At 40.7% G+C, this 18,066-nt stretch overlaps 1 protein-coding gene and 1 long non-coding RNA gene across 4 annotated transcripts in view; one reads left to right on the forward strand and one right to left on the reverse strand.

The window, feature by feature from the left end:
- cep85l (centrosomal protein 85, like) overlaps positions 1-18,066 on the reverse strand; it is a 304,765-nt gene that overhangs the window by 118,151 nt on the left and 168,548 nt on the right. The window lies entirely within an intron of this gene.
- Positions 6,756-12,544, forward strand: LOC140461179 (uncharacterized). The gene is made up of 2 exons (XR_011954504.1): positions 6,756-6,889; positions 9,707-12,544. It is a non-coding gene; the product is annotated as an uncharacterized lncRNA (long non-coding RNA).

The raw sequence follows: 18,066 nt of genomic DNA on the forward strand, positions 1-18,066 counted from the left end.
GAGCATGAGTAGACCATTCATCCCTTTAAGCTCAGTTGGCCATTCAATAACATTGCAGTCGATCTGATTGTGTCTCAACTACACTTTCCTGTTTGTCAACCCAATAACCCTCAACTCCCTATCTATCCAAAATCTATCCAACTCAGCCTTGAATAAATTCACTGACCCAGCTTTGACTGCTTTCTGGGGAACAGAATTCCACAGAGTAATAAGCTTCATTAATTTCTGCTCATCTCCTTAAAAGTGAGATCTTTTATTCTTAAACTTTGACTTCGAATTACAGTTTCTCCTACAGGGGAAACACCCTCTCAGAGCCTGTCCTGTCAAGTCCCTTCAGGATCTTCTGTCTTAATAAAATCAGCTTTCATTCTTCCAAACTCTAACTCTCACACATACCAGATTAGCTTTAGCCCTTTAGCATACTCTCAAAATCCAAACCTTTCCACCAGCCATTTGTTAAATTCTTTCACCAGCACTACCCCCACATTTTACACTTATATTTCTGAACCTCTTCCACTAACTCAATTTCAAACTGTTTTCTGCAATATTCTTATTTTGCATGAAAAGAAAGTCTCTCCTTGTTATGAATCTGGGAAGAACTGAAACACCCACGAGCGGGATTACACTGAGGTGATGGGGCGTGTCTCCTGCCATCTGGAAAACCCACCAGGAACCCTAGTCACCTTTTTTTAGGGAAGGTCAACACAACCATGTAGAAAGGGGATTATGGGATGGGAGTCACAGTGGGGTGCTGGTACTTAGTGGGCAGCTGTCACCCCTACTCCATGCCAGTTCCTTTTATCCAGCATCCAGGGATGATTGACGGACCATCACTAGGATCTTGCAAGTGACTCCTCATGAGTTTGCTTGTCATACTAATTAAGAGATTGAATCAGTGGTGGGCAAGGAAGTTGGCCAACAACTGGACTGGAGGGCAACAGTGTTGCCCACTTGCAAACCCTCCCTTCCCTGGTTGATTAAATTCCATTTTGCCCACCCAATTTTCTGTGACAAAGAAGCAATTGGATTCAAAACTATTCTCAAAAACCTTAACATTGATTGCATGCGCGTTAACCTAGCACTGCTTTACGGTGAATTGCCACTTCACGAAATCTTGTGCTTCCCTTCCCCACCCACATGCTGTGGTGAGTTTGGTGGAGGTAAGCATTTAATCATAGAGGAGGGGGTGCCATCCTATTACTTTCCCACCCCCCCCCCCACCCTCACTCCAATTAGGTCTGGGGTAGGATAGACCATGGACAGATTTCAATTGGATTAGATTAGATTCCCTAAAGTATGGAAAGAGGTCCTTTGACCTAACAAGTCCACACCGACCCTCCAAAGAGTAACCCGCCCAGACCCATTCCCTTACCCTATATTTACCCCTGACACTATGACCAATTTAACATGGTCAATTCACCTAACCTGCACATCTTTGGACTGTGGGAGGAAACCAGAGCACCCAGAGGAAACCCACGCAGACACAGGGAGAATGTGCAAACTCCACATAGACAGTCGCCCAAGGTGGGACTTGAACCCGGGCCCCTAACGTTGTGAGGCAGCAGTGCTAACCACTGAGCCACCACGCTGATTTCCTGCCCCGGTGCCAGTGGAAAACTAGAAGTGGCAAATTAATAAAAACTCCAGAGTTTCAGCCTATCACTGATATTAACTGAGCAGCAAGAAGGGGTTTGCCAATTGGGGAGTACAACCAACAAATCCTGGCAAATTGCTGGCAGGATCATGCAGGGCTCCTTGTCAAAGCACTTTGTGATTGATCTGGCCACGCATATGGATTTAGGGAGCAAGGGGGGCATTGTTTCAAGCTGACAGCTTTTTTCTACCCTTACTTTCCCCCTCATGCCCATCATGACTTCCATGTGGTCATGCCCAATCCCCATTTATGTGTTGTATGGAAAAGTGCAAGAAAGTACTGTAGATGCATGGTACACAGACATAAATATGCACTCTTTTCATTTAAAAACGTGATGCCCTGAACCTTTACTAAAGTAGTGTGTGCAGTTTTGCTTCCCTTAAATTTGTGAGGATATAATTGTCATAGCAGAAGTGCAATGAACATTCAATATACTCATTCCCGGGGTGGCTGGAGTGTCCTATGGAGAGAGATTGGGAAACTAGGCCTATATATTCTCTGGAAGTGTAACAAATGAGAGATGATCTCATTGAAATTATTAGAAGGATAGACTGGGTAAATGCAGGTATGATGCTTCCCCTGTTTAGTGAGTCTGGAACCAAGTGAAATAATCTCAAAATGACAGGGAAGCTGCCTCTGACCAAGACAAGGAAATTTTTGTTTCTACTCAGAGGGTTTGAAATTCTCTATGATCGAGAGATGTGGAAGCTCAGTCATGAAGTATTCTTAAAGTACAGATTGGTAAATTTGTAAATGTCAAAGGTGTAAAGGGCTATGGGGATAATATGGGTAAAGGGCTGGATGATCAGACATAACCCGATTGATAGGCTAAGCAGATTCAATGGGCTGAATGGCCTACCCAGCTCTTATGTTCCCACCTAAAAAGCATTTACTTGCCAGAAAAAAAAACTGTCTTGGATCCTGAAATCGCACCAAATATGTTTTAAAGTGTATTTCATTTGGCCTCCACACATACTTGAACAATATCACTAATTATTTTCTACAGTGTAACCCAGAGGCTGCAGGTGTGCTAATTAAAATAACTTCCCAAAATTTGCTCATATTAAAGCTGAGAGGTCCTGTTACATTTGTTAGCACTTTGGCAAATAGATACTTCGTTGGTCACTACACCATCCTATTCCTCTGGCATAAAAGTGTATTTTAGAACTTCAAAATTTCACAAATTCTTTAATAAGTAGAATGAAGACTGAACCTTGAAATAGAATTGTTAACATCCCACCATTTGGTTAAAAGTAAAATCACTTTGTTCCCACCAGTTTCAGGGGCATAGATTTATTTCCTGGGGCTCATTGACATTACCTAGCATCAGTCCTATTAAATGAATTGTAAAATTTCTGCTTTGGGTTGATCCACTAATGTTCAGATTATGGAATTCCAGAACACGTGTTTGGTATTAGCTTCATCCCTTAGGCAGGGATTTTGGAAAATGAGCTAACTTAAGTCACCAAAACAGACCTTCTATTGCATGAGTGCAGCCAATCCTGAGCAGAGATTTTCAGGTCACACCACATCCCTCTCATCTTTATGAGGTGGCATGGAGGGAATTTCTTCAAAAAGCTTCTCCTATTGTCGAAAACATACAGTGAGAATAGTCTAAGTTTTCACATCTCAGGGTAAGCCTTAACCTCATGATAAGACAGATTCAGGTTGGTTGGATAGGCTAGAATCTCAAAAACCTGATTCCCGACACAAACTCCAATGAATTTGTCATTTCACCTGATGTTGAAAAGTGAATGGGAGATCAACTACTCGAAGGTACAGGCAGTGTCATTAAAGGAGCCTTATTGGCTGACAGCTTTTCCAATATAACAACTGCTGGCTTGATTTTCTGAACATTAGTAAAACTGGCAGTCTCCTCCGGGCGATACTTCACAGGAATCAGAAACTAAGTGCTTTGCTTATGATGTCTGGCCCCCCTGCGGTGACCACCTACTAAACCCCACCCCACTATAGGGCTTCCCATCTTTCCTTTCCTTATACCAGGTCTGATCCACTCACCCCAACTTGAGGCCTCCCCACCTCCGAACCCTCACCCCCAGCTTGTGCGACTTTCCTCCACAAGGTTTATTAACCATTCCTGTTGCCCCATAATTTTCCCCTGAAGTCAGAGGTCCACTGACTTGAACCACAGCTGAACAATTCCCATCTCCCACACCCTCTCAACTGAATCCCTGGGAGTCAAGTCAGTAAAAATTCTGACCCTTCTCCCAGCACAACAAATAATATTTTACAGGATCTCCATGTAAAGGTGTCTGGGAAAGGTCATTTGGCTCAGCTGCCCTGATTAAAATTCCTGTTTATGCAAAAGGATGAAACGTGCCCCGTGTTGAGCAATGATTATTGAATTAGTGTCTGTCATAACTACAGAACTGGTAAAAAAACGAAGCCATTCAAAATTGGAGCAGGTTGATAGAATGGGAGGGGAAGGTTTGTTGTGTTCATGATTTCTTACATTAATATGGAAGAACCAGGAAAGAAAATAATGATGCTGTCATATTTTTCTGCTCAACGGATATATTTCAATAGACAATAGACAGTAGGTGCAGGAGTAGGCTATTCAGCCCTTCGAGCCTCCACCACCATTCAATATGATCAAGGCTGATCATTCCTAATCGGTATCCTGTTCCTGCCTTATCTCCATAACCCTTGATTCCACTATCTTTGAGAGCTCTATCCAACTCTTTCTTAAATAAATCCAGAGACTGGGCCTCCACTGCCCTCTGGGGCAGAGCATTCCACACAGCCACCACTCTTTCAGTCAGCTTTTATAGATAAAACTGCAAAATAATGTATTTACTTATTTATTAGTGGGACATGGGTGTTTATTGCCCATCCCTAGTTGCCCTTGAGAAGGTGGTAGTGAACTACTGCTGTCCATGTGCTGTGGGTTGGCTTACAATGCCATTAAGGAGGGAATACCAGGATTTTGACCAAGCGACAGTGAAAGAATGGCAATACATTGTCAAGTCAGGATAGTGAGTGGCTTTTGAATGTCGTTGAAGCTTCATCTATCCAGGCAAGCAGGGAGAATTCTATCACACTCCTGACTTGTGCCTTGTAGATGATTGACAGGTTTGCAGAGTCAGGAGATGAGTTACTCATGACTGTATCCTAGCCACTGTATTTAAGTGGTGAGCTCAGTCAAGTTTCTGGTTGATGTAACCCTGAGGATATTGATAGTAAGGGATTCAGTGAACACTGAGGATATGGATAGTGAGGGAACACTGTTGAATGTTAAGGGCGGTAGTTAGATTTCTCTCTTATTAGAATGGCCATTGCCTGGCATTTGTGTGGCACTAACGTTACTTACCACTTGTCAGCCCAAGATATTGTCCAGATCTTGTTGCATTTGAACATGGACTGCATCAGTATCTGAGGAGTTGCAAATGGTGCTAAACATTGTGCAATCTTCAGTGGATGTCCCCACTTCTGACCTTATGATGGAGGTAATGTCACTGATGGCACAGCTGGGCCTAGGACACGACCCTGATGAACTCCTGCAGAAATATGCCAGAGCTGAGATGACTGAAGTCCAACAACAACTGCAACCATCTTCCTATGTGCCAGGTATCACTCCAACCAGCAGAGAGTTTGTGCCTTGATACCCACTGATTCCAGTTTTGCTAGGGCTCTTTGATGCCATACTAAGTTGAAAGCAGCCTTGATGTCAACAGCTGCCACTTTCACCTCACTTCTGGAATTCAGCTCTTTTGTTCATGTTTGAGCCAAGGCTGTAATGAGATCAGGAGCTAAGTCACCCTGGTGGAACCAAACTGAGGATCACTGAGCAGGGTATTGCTAAGCAAGTGCTGCTTGATAGCCCTGTCGAAGACACCTTGCATCACTTTACTGATGATGGACAGTAGACTGTTGGGGCGTTCATTGGCTGGGTTGGAGTTGTCCTGCATATTGTGTCCAGGACATACCTTTCCACATCGTTGGATATGTGCCAGTGTTGTAACTCCAGAGTTGTAATGCAATCACATGGAAAATTATTTTAATAATCAAGCAAATATCTTAATGCCATCAACAAGTAAATTGTACTAGATGTTTAATCATTTCACAGAAAAGACTCCGGCATGAATACAGGTGCTGATTTGAATTTGCAGAATGAACCTTTTTTCGAATTTTAAAATTTAGCTCAGAATACTAATTAACACTTCTACAAGTATTAACATGCAGCTTAAGAAGTTATACTTTCCTGCATAACAAAATACTCTTTGCACCATAATGGAGAGGTCCACAATTGCAATTCCATCTGTAATTCAGAGAGGCAGCACAGACACAACAGCAGGACCTTGTGCTTCCAGAAGAGGTGAGCAGGAAGCTGGAGTGATAGCACACAATACCCACACCGACATTGTGCCTCTGTTGGAACCAACTTCAGGGCATGAGAATATCTATGTTTGACCTTGCCAACATGTCATAAGTATCCAATGGATAGCTCCAAGGGCACCAACTGGGGAGCAGAGCTCCTACTGCAAGCCAGAGTCAGGAGCTCCCCCACTTGGCAATGCCAAGGAAAGCATGTCCACTGCTCCTGAGAAAGCAGTTCCAATGGTTAATGATCCAGGAGAAGGTGAGTGTTTTGTGTAGGATGCAGTCAAGGGGTATTGCAGTCCCTGCATGATGCTCAAACCCTAAGGTCTCTCTGTTCAAAGCCTCCTGCTCTCCTAAGTCATGGGTAACAAGCAGCCCACCCCTCTCCTTATTGTCAGGAATATCACATGCTGGCAAGCTCCATCCGAGCTGTGTTAATTCTAGTAGGTGCAAGTTAACGCCCTTAAGTAGCCCTGAAAGATTTGTCTGGCCTTCTAGAGAGGGAAGCATAAACCTCTCCTCATGTCTTCAGCCAAGGCAAAGCACACATTGCCAGCACAAGCTTCGGCTCCACAGATTTAGTTGAATAGTAAAACAATACTCAATATTCCTTTTGTTCTCTGTTTCATTCTCATTGTATAATTCTAATGTAAATAGTTATACACAAGAGTTTTGTTTTGGCAAACCAGAGTTAATATAGTTAATAAAGTGACATAATTACAACTTCCTTCCTTTACCTCTCTTCTAAAAACTCAGATGTAGGTATGAACAGCCTGTCAACAGGGAACTTTACAATTGAATTCAAGTCTGTCCTTACCCAATGCTCTATGGATGTGGCTGAAAACAATACATTGATACGTCAGCTGACTGATCTTAGTGTTGCTGATCGGTCAGGTTGGTATCATTCTCACTCTTCAAGTTAGCTGCTTTGTGACAGCACGTAAACAAACAAACGTTTTGCAGCATGTCTATCTTTGTAATATTGTTGTAGTTTCATAATTCTACAAGATAGCCTTTTTCATTAGTGTCAGATAATGCAGAGCTATGCTTTTCTGAAAACATAATGAAAACAATGATCTGAAACAATTCAAATACAAATCAGAAGATAATTTTAAAAGGAATCAGTTAGTTCAGTTATAATGGTATGATATTTCAAACTAGTCTTATATCTAATGTTGTCATTCAATCTTTAAGCTTGCAATTGACTTAATCATGCCATGGGTGTAGAGTGAGGGCAATTCCCAGATGTACAAATCTGAACTGTGGAGAAGTGCCCTAGGTCAGAGTTTCTTTTGGCCAAGGTGTGGTAGGTGATAATGGGTATCATGGCAGCAGTCAGGTACAGAGACTGACAAACCAGTCTCAAGAGCTCCAGTCATTTGTCAGAGATATGAAGAGTATAAAACTAAACTAACTCTTCACCACTTCACATCCCCGAAGCCTGATAGACTCCCCTGACCCATCAATGCCAACTCACACTATCCTATTCATCACCATGGCTCCTCATACTCTTCATTCCAATATATGCCCCTTAGCAATCCCTATTGACTCTAATGCCCTCCATGCAAAGCTATGCCCCTCTGCCAATCCACATGGTCTCTATGCTAACTTCATTCCATCTCATGTCTTCCATTCACACTATAACCTTTATAATCCTTACACCAACATATTGCCAACATAGGACGACCCATGCACCTTACTCACCATCCATTTCCCCTCTATCTATTTTGCCAACTCTCATCATCCATCATGGGTGGACCTCAGGACCAATGATAAGATGAAATAAAATTCTTCAGTATATATTAATGAATTTGCTCTTTAAGAAAAAAGCTAAGTAATAAAATCCTTGCATTTTATTTAGCTTTCTTTAATTCTTTATATTTAAAAAAGCATTAGAATTCATATTCCCCTGTATAATCACTTGAGATTGTCAATCAAACTATGAACTAATTAGCACCCCACTACAATAATGAAAGGCTGTGAAATCAGTCATATGGCACTCATTCTGCAAACACAGCCATCAGGCTTTATGTCAACAGATGGAGACAGGTATCAGCACTGATCTTTCGATACTGCGAGCAATATCTTTCAACTACCTCTCGTAACAATTCTGACGAGCTTGACAATTCCAAAGAGTTTTTGCATTTTTGAAGCATACGTTCCTGCCTGCATTGAATAATCCCAAAGAACATCTCACCACTTCAAAACAGCAGCTGATCTGTCCCAAAGGTATCCCAGACCCAAAAAGCAAAAGCATCCCTTCCCTCTCCTAACCCTCTCATGGGACCCAGAAGCTTCACACCTTCTCTTACTCGATCTAAAGTGTATAAGTTGTATTTTGGTCATTCACCTGGAGAAATTAAATCTGTCTAAGGCAGTTTCACTGGAACATGTGCAACTGCATCCATAAATCACAGATTTGCAATTTAAAAGCTGCATTAAGAAAATTGTTGGGAACTAGGTCCAGGGATGGAACTTTTGGCTTCAGGCTTCTGTTGCCATTTTCACTGAGACAATTTCCTTTCCATCTGAGCAAAAATTCAGATCTAGATGTTCCCACAGTTGGATTGTTATGTAATGAGACATAAAAAAAAATCAAAGTTACATTTTTTTTTAAGATCTCAGTTAATCTGTATCTAATGTGGTCTATGAAATGACCAGGGGAAAGTCTGTGTGCCTATTAATCCATGATATTGCAGGAAATAACTGAATGTTATTAAGAGTGTGTCATTTATCCTCATACTGTGAATAGAAGTTGTTGCAGACTCCTGTGTGCGATTTTAAAGAATTCAGAATTACAAGAAAAACATATTCATTTATTACCTTGAGAGAACAGAAGCAGTCGTTTACAACACCATATTTGCATATAAACTCTAAGTAATTTTATGGTATATTATTATTGGAAAGTTGACATACAGTGGATGTTTTACATATTATGGCATGTTTCCTATTTATCCTGCTACAAGAAGACTTTACACTTACCCTAAATGGTCAACATCTTGATCCATCTACATTTAAAAATAAAGCATTGAATTGTTTTTTGGATGGCTCCCTATGTGGAGCAAAAACTACCTCCACTTCAAACATGAGCCCTTCCAAATGTCTTTATATGGTAGCAAATGAAAGTGTGTCTGGAAAGCATTAACATTTCAGCCTCAGAAAGCTTCTTCCACCAAAATAAAAGTATTTGAGTGAAGGCTTAGCCTACTTACAGTTAAATTTATATCAACTAATTATGTTGGTTGGCTAGTTGTGATGGGGATGGAATGGGGAAGGATGGAGCATGAGACAGACAGAGAGAGAGAGAGAGAAAGCAAGAAAAACAATTTCATGTAAAAGATTCATTGGTAGAGTTGAACCAGAATTTAAATAGGGTTCTGAATTCTCAACTAGATACAACTCAGATAAAAAAACTGCCATTAATAAATGTTTAACAAAACGTAACACAAATAAACAATGGCAATAACTTGTTTTTATTAGCAGCTTCAAGCTAAAACAATCTCCTAAGGCATCAACAAGAGTGATATAAAATACTTACACACTATCAGAAGTTTAAAAACATAATCAATGCACATTACATACTGAAATGTAATTTTATTTGTAAATAAGTTTAATGCCCTTTTTTGGTACCTGTCAATTTACAGTTGAATTTTAGGAGTATGTCCTTTGCACTCATGTAGAGAGTCTGACAACTATTTATTTATTCAACAGGGAAATGGAAAAGTACAAGATAATGGAAGTGACAACGTAGGTGCTTCAAACAATAAAATAATGAAGCATCCGTAGTTCCTAACGAGGGATACAACTTAATTCACAGCACATCATCAAGGTTGTGGGTGAACTGGTGCAAGGCAACAGACAGAATGGATTCTTTGGCAAACAACCGAGGTTTCAGTCTGATCCTGAATTTCCTTCTAATTATCATTATGTTGCTATTGATGTTTATTATTGTTAAACTCATGTGATTTTCTCATCCACTGAACTCTACCTACCAAAGACCGTGTGTAATTACTATTGCTTTTGGATCTGGAAAGAAAAATCCAAACAAAATGGAGCCAAGAACCCGGAGATCTACTGGCCTCTCCAATTTCCCCTAAGACCTTTGCAATAGCTATTTCTTTTAAAATGCTCCAACTGCTGCCTGGACAAACCATTTAAGGCATATATTCAAATAGGTTTTGTATGATTATTTTCAATGAACATCCTCATTAAGCACATTATTTGCTATTGCTATACTGTCGAAAATATATGGAATTAGAATTGATTGATATTAGCTAATAATATGCAGGTTTTCATTTGTAGATCTTAAGTGTATCATTCTTAGACTTAGGAAATAGGAGCAGGAGTCGGCCATTCAACCCTTCAAGTCTGCTCTGCCATTTAATATGATCATGATTTATCATCCAACTCAGTACCCTATTCTTGTTTGCTCCTCATACCTTTTGTTCCCTGTAGCCCCATAAACTATATCTAATTCCTTCATGAAAACATTCAACATTTTGGGCTCAACAGTCTTCTGTGGTAAAGAATTCCATAGGCTCACCACTCTCATCAGTCAAATGTGTACACTTGCTCCAACGTATCAGGACAATGGTTAAAAACTGAAGCTGGTGAAAAATGCCACCATTATAGATCTAAACGTTGTACACACTGTTCAATATTAGAATTAAGTGAAATTTCTAAGCCAAATATTCAGAAATATAACATCAATACAGTTAAGATGGAAGAAAATTTCTGTGCACTGTTAATTACTGCACTGAACTAAATCTGATGGTCACCTGTTTTAATTTCTCCCCACACAGACTGACACCCGTTCCCATATCATGACTTCCTCATTTAAGAAATAGCTTGAGACAGAGGTAGTGTTTGACTGTGACAGGTAGATTTATTTCAGTGTAGATTTCAAACTAGTCTTAATTCTGAAAAATATTTATAATGTGCACATTCTGGATTCAGTTTGGAGTAAATGGCAACCAGAAGGTAAACTCTGAACAGATTTACTCATATCCTTGTTTCTACATATTAAGCTGAATGTAAAGTTATGTCATTCCTTTGACATTCAAGCTGTGACTTTCACTTGGAGTAAATAGCAACCAGAAGGCAAATTCCAATTGCATATAACAACACGCTGTGGTTCTACATTTTAAGCCGAATGAAGAATGATGTCATTTCTTTGGACTACAAACTGTGATTTTAATCGTCCCAACATTCTGAAGCCAAAGCTCCCCCAACTGTAACTAAGACAATTTAGATGAAAACTAATTGTAAGTTGGAGTCTGTACCAGTTGCCTCAATTAAATAAGCTGAAAGGGCATAAGAATATCACACTCAAGAAGACTCAAGTTTTGTGCCTGTTTCCCTAAGTTTAAAGCATTTCAAGTTAACACATTCTGAACAAATCCTCTTCATCTGCAATGCAAATTACAGTCCTACGAGGAAACGGTTTGAGCGATATGAGGCGTTCAAAAATAGACTTAAGAATTTAACCCATGATCACCTCATTGAAACCTAACTGTCGGTGTAATGCTTATTAGTTGTTTTTAAATGTATCTGTAGGTTGCCTCCTGAGATCATCCAACAAAAATGAAGATTTTTTTACTTTAAGTGATCTTTGTTGTAACATTACTATGCAAAGAAAATACTGAGAGTATTCTGGCACAGTGAAATCTTCACTTTGTGAGGTAAATTCCTGTGATCGAGCATCAGAGATACAAATCAGTAATATTTGCACAATTAATCTTATAAACTTGCAATCTGCATTTTGTAATTGAATTTCAGACTTTTAAAGCTTCTGATGTTTGGAAAAGCACCTCAGCTAGTGATGGGAAGGGCACAACACTAACCCTTTAATGGCAGGGAGCATTTACATTTGACATTGTGGCTTTTTGTGTCTAGAGGAGATAGCCTTTCGACATTGCCTCATTTAATTTTGATACTTCACTTAATTTGCAGCATTATAGCTCAAGTCAAAGCATCTGTAAATGGCTGCACTAAAAATAGGCCACTAAAATGTCTTGGTGTCAGTACTGTAAGGTGCCTAACCTTTATGGCTAAGATTATATGTCAAGAGTTAACTAGAGTAAATTGTTGGTTCCTCACCCTGGCATGAAAGAATTCTAAATGCAAGGGCACATACATTTTGTGATATAGAAATAATGTACACTCGCAGTATCCAAATTGTTTCTCCAAATTGGAATGAATTTTGCAGTATCTTTGTGTTTTTCTTAGAAGTGGACCAGTGTCTGAACAATACTTTCCAAGGTCTGTCAAACTGGTCACCTGTGTCACAATTACATTATCACATCATCACTTTCCAAGGTCTGTCAAACTGGTCACCTGTGTCACAATTACATTATCACATCATCTAAGATAATGGAAGAAATTAGCATTTTCAAAACTATACTCAGTAAGTTCAAACTACAATAGATGGAGCATCTGTCACCACGGGCAACCTGACTGATCAACTAGTGGTTGCAAACAACCGATGTTCGAATGTTTATTCTTTAAGGTCATGCTTCTCTGCTCAATAAATTATTTCACCTTTGGCAACTCATGCTGTGGGTCAACTAATATTTATAAAATTTATCAAGGTATTTAAGGAGGTAAACATTCCTTGCTGTGCGGAGATGGAATTCGGAAACCGGACCGAGAACAGAGTTACAAAATAGCACACCTGATCAGCTGTCTGGCATGTTATCATCTCTGAGGAAAAGTGGTGGAGGCTAGATTAATGCAGCAGGAACTATAGGCTCAGCAGCAGAGGGTAACCACACAATTCCATCTATGGACCAACTGGGGGCACTTTGATTGAGCTGTTGGTAGTTTCCAAGCTGTTGATATTACTCAGGCCACCGCCGCACAGTATTGCCATGTGACAGTCACAGCCAAATCCCTGTGGAGGGCTCCCCCTCCATGGAGGTGGCCTGTCAGCTGTTATCATGCATTTTTTTCTCAATGCTTAAGAAGGAACTTCCATTTTGTGGCACCCTTGCAATCAGCAATCAGCCTCAGCAGCTTCTTACATTTCCCAGTGGGTCGACCAGTTGGACATTGTTGTGGATCCTGCTAATGGGGCTTCCAATTACCTAGTCTGCCTGCCATTCCTAAATATCCTGGGGTCACTGAGGATCATTCATAAGCAGTCACCTGCAAGAACATTGAACCTGACACTAGTCCAGGTCTACTTCTGGTTCCTTGACCTGGAATTAAGACCAACATTGGGAGGGTGAACCAATCCAAGGAATTCAATCCATGTTAAATGAACCAGTCCCCCATGTGACTATATTTAAGCTGATGCAAAAATGTCCTGCTCAAAATGTGATGGCAGAGCTTTATTATTCTTGGAATTATTCCAAATACAGAAAGAGGTTGTACTTTTACATTAATATAGAATAAACTCAGACACATGTTATTCATGTATTTTTATCTATCATATTTCCACAATGATAAATCAAAGGGGATGCATTGAGAAAGGAAGGTAGTGGAGTCTATTAGCTTGTCACTGTGCACTCAGAAATCAAGAATAAACTCATTAACATGCTTTCTGCCCAGAAATTTAACAAACATATCAACCTTTTAACATTTCAATTAAATACTGAGAGTATTTCATGCATGCTTTAACACGCATATTGCTAACAACTCACAACAGTCCAAAATAACTTTGACATTTTGATTTTTAATGGAGCCAGAAGAAGTAAGAGCCAGACTTGTGGCATCCCCTCTCGCTCCCCTTCAACATATACCCCAGCCATAGCAGCCAGCACCATGTGGGAGCTTTCCAGCCATACCACAGCCAAATGCTACAGCAAGATGCCTATTTGGCAGCTCCAGGCTGTCCCACAGTTCAGCTTCTGAATGCAGCATGTTGGCAGTGCCACAAGCTGCCGACTTCAGGTGGTAGCCTAAAACTGCCCCAGGTGAAGAGTTAGTACTAGCATGGGTACATCCTTCTGTCCTTCAGTGATTCACTTCAATTCCCTTTGGCCATTTTGTTTATCTCTGTGAATATTTTAATAAAATCTGTAGTTGCTAATGAGATCATTGAAAACACAAAATTTGAGCATCAAATGAGACCACAGCGTTCTTCCAGTCAAACATTTAAGTGGATCTCACTGTGCATTCATTATGACAGCTAGTTAATATGCAAGTATTGGTTAAATATTGAGCTTCTGAATGGGAGAAATCTCACTGCCCACCACCATGAACAACAGTCCTTTTGGCTTTTAAGTAATTTATGTGGTTTCTATGACAATGTTATTTATATCACAACATCTCCGCAGCATTTTTCACATTTCACAGAAATAATGTCACAATTAAGCACAGATGGCAATGTGGAAAGAAAAGATTTCACATGGATGTCACCTGATTCACTCCAGAATTATTGTGGCAATCTCATTCCTGCTCAATATTAAAATTTACATCATTCATCATTCTAATATTAGTAACTTATCTAAATGTTGTTCATCTGTGTGATATAAACAAGAAAGATAAAGGCTTGATCTATCTTACACTCATGATGCTGACAATAATTCACTCTGTTGGCTGTGGAAGTTACATTTTTTTTTCCTTTTATTCCTTCCTGTCTGCTGGAACTTTAATAAATTATTTTGTTCAACTCAGCACCTTGGAACCCTTGAGTAGGTTATATCACTAAAGATTGTGATATCATTTGCAACAAGTCCAGAAATCGAAGACTACTGACTGAATTGTATCATTATGGCCAGCTTACCTGCCTTCATAGATATGTCCTCAATCTCAGAATACTGCAAAAAAAACTTGCAACACTTGACCTACAAACTGTCAAATTAACGTACTAATCAGTTCATGGATATATGTACAAAAGCAGTGAATCCATGTTGTTTTAACATGGCCACACCACCATTTTCTGTCTTTGGAAGTCATAGAGTCATAGAGATGTACAGCACGGAAACAGACCCTTCGGTCCAACCCGTCCATGCCGACCAGATATCCCAACCAAATCTAGTCCCACCTGCCAGCACCCGGCCCATATCCCTCCAAACCCTTCCTATTCATATACCCATCCAAATGCCTCTTAAATGTTGCAATTGTGCCAGCCTCCACCACATCCTCTGGCAGCTCATTCCATACACGTACCACCCTCTGCGTGAAAAAGTTGCCCCTTAGGTCTCTCTTATATCTTTCCCCTCTCACCCTAAATCTATGCTCCCTAGTTCTGGACTCCCTGACCCCAGGGAAAAGACTTTGGCTATTAACTCTATCCGTGCCCCTCATAATTTTGCAACCGCTATAAGGTCACCCCTCAGCTTCCGACGATCCAGGGAAAACAGCCCCAGCCTGTTCAGCCTCTCCTTGTAGCTCAAATCCTCCAACCCTGGCAACATCCTTGCAAATTTTTTCTGAACCCTTTCAAGTTTCACAACGTCTTTCCAATAGGAAGGAGACCAGATCTGCACGTAATATTCCAACAGTGGCCTAACCAATGTCCTGTACAGCCGCAACATAACCTCCCAACTCCTGTACTCCGTACTCTGACCAATAAAAGAAAGCATACCAAACACATTCTTCACTATCCTATCTACCTGCAACTCCACTTTCAAGGAGCGATGAACCTGTACTCCAAGGTCTCTTTGTTCAGCAACACTCCCTAGGACCTTACCATTAAGTGTATAAGTTCTGCTAAGATTTGATTTCCCAAAATGCAGCACCTCACATTTATCTGAATTAAACTCCATCTGCCACTTCTCAGCCCATTGGCCCATCTGGTCCAGATCCTGTTGTAATCTGAAGTAACCCTCCACTGTCCACTACACCTCCAATTTTGGTGTCATCTGCAAACTTACTAACTGTACCTCTTATGCTCGCATCAAAATCATTTATGTAAATAACAAAAAGTAGTGGACCCAGCACCGATCCTTGTGGCACTCCACTGGTCACAGGCCTCCAGTCTGAAAAACAACCCTTCACCACCACCCTCTGTCTTCTACCTTTGAGCCAGTTCTGTATTCAAATGGCTAGTTCCCCCTGTATTACATGTGATCTAACCTTGCTAATCAGTCTCCCATGGGGAACCTTGTCGAACGCCTTACTGAAGCCCATATAGATCACTTCTACTGCTCTGCCCTCATCAATCCTCTTTGTTACTTCTTTAAAAAACTCAATCAAGTGTGTGAGACATGATTTCCCACGCACAAAGCCATGTTGACTATCCTGAATCAGTCCTTGCCTTTCCAAATACATCTACATCCTGTCCCTCAGGATTCTCTCCAACAACTTGCCCACCACTGAAGTCAGGCTCACCGGTCTATAGTTCCCTGGTTTGTCTTTACCGCCCTTCTTAAACAGTGGCACCATGTTTGCCAACCTCCAGTCTTCCGGCACCTCACCTGTGACTATCGATGATACAAATATCTGTGCAAGAGGCCCAGCAATCATTTCTCTAGCTTCCCACAGAGTTTCATGGTATACCTGATCAGGTCCTGGGGATTTATCCACCTTTAATCGTTTCAAGACATACAACACTTCCTCCTCTGTAATATGGACATTTTGCAAGATGTCACCATCTATTTCCCTACAGTCTATATCTTCCATATACACTGATAAATACTGATTCCATAAGTAAATACTGATGCAAAATATTCATTGAGTATCTCTCCCATTTTCTGCAGCTCCACACAAAGACTGCCTTGCTGATCTTTGAGGGGCCCTATTCTCTCCCTAGTTACCCTTTTGTCCTTAATGTATTAGTAAAAACCCTTTGAAGTCAAATAATAGAAAATAGGAGAAGGCCATTCAGTGTTTGAACCTGCTCCACCTTTCTACACGATTATGCTCCTGCTTTCTCCCCTAACCTTTTTATTCCATTAGTTCTAAGAACTATATCTAACTCCTTCTTGAAAAGATTCAATGTTTTGGCCTCAAACACTTTCTGTGGCAGAGAATTCCACAGACTCAACATGCTGGGCGAAGAAACTTCTCCTCATCTCAGTTTGAAATGGACGACAATGTCCTTAAATGGTGACTGTAATATTGGTTAAACTGTCGTGCCACCTGAACCCTACACTAGGGATCAGATATTCATGGAAACAGGATGTCTTGAGAGTGATTCTGGGATTACTGAACCCATTAATAATACCACAAGGATGGGATTATGCTGAGGCTAGCAAACTTGCTAGCCAGCTCCTGGCACTCCCACAGATTTTGAAGGAATTCTCAGAGGAATCACACATCACAATCTGAAATAGGGAACCTAATAAGGGCAGGTAAACTCAAAAAATCTAACCCATGTTCCCTGGTCACTTCTCATGGCCACTCTATACCAACATAATACCAATTCATACCCCTCCAATCAGCCCCCCCATTCGCTCTACACCCTCCATTCCAACTCAGTGCCATCTAATGCCCCCCAACACCATCCCTGGCCTCAATGTCAGCACACTGTTGGCTCATGCTGGCATTCCCATGGCCTTTCCCACTCTTAACGCAAATGCAATGTCAACCCATGTTCTTTTCATTACTCATTCACTCAAATGTACACTATATACAGAAGCAATGAAACATACTAATGATGACAGCTGTGGAAATACTGAGATAAACAAAGAATCCTTCAAAAAGACTCTTTGGGAAATAAACTGGTGTTCCTACAATCCTATAAAAATCTTTATTAGAGAGACCATTATGAAGAATCAATAAACAAACATTTCATATTACTTAACCCTCTACGTAAGCACTGAGACAATGACAAAAGAGATCACAGAAAGAACAACTTATTACAAGTATTCAGAGGCGTCAATCAGGCAAAGTCAGCAGGTCAGCCCACATGTCAAAACTGAATCCTACTGAGATCATGTTTTTATTAGTCTGGACATTTGGCCAAGCATTCATAATGAGGACTGATGTAAACCCGACGGGCTCATTATGGCCCACTGGCGTGGTGTGCTTGAGGTGTCACGAGAAGTGTCTGAAGGGAGTGAGAGGATGTGAAAGATGAGGGCTGAAGGGCCTAAACCACAGAATCAGAAGACCTAAGGCACAGAAGGGAACCATTCAGTCCATTGTCTGCAGTAGCTCTTCAAATGAGTATTTCCCTCCCC

This window comes from Chiloscyllium punctatum, chromosome 3 (genome assembly GCF_047496795.1).
Source record: "Chiloscyllium punctatum isolate Juve2018m chromosome 3, sChiPun1.3, whole genome shotgun sequence".
Taxonomy (NCBI): domain Eukaryota; kingdom Metazoa; phylum Chordata; class Chondrichthyes; order Orectolobiformes; family Hemiscylliidae; genus Chiloscyllium; species Chiloscyllium punctatum.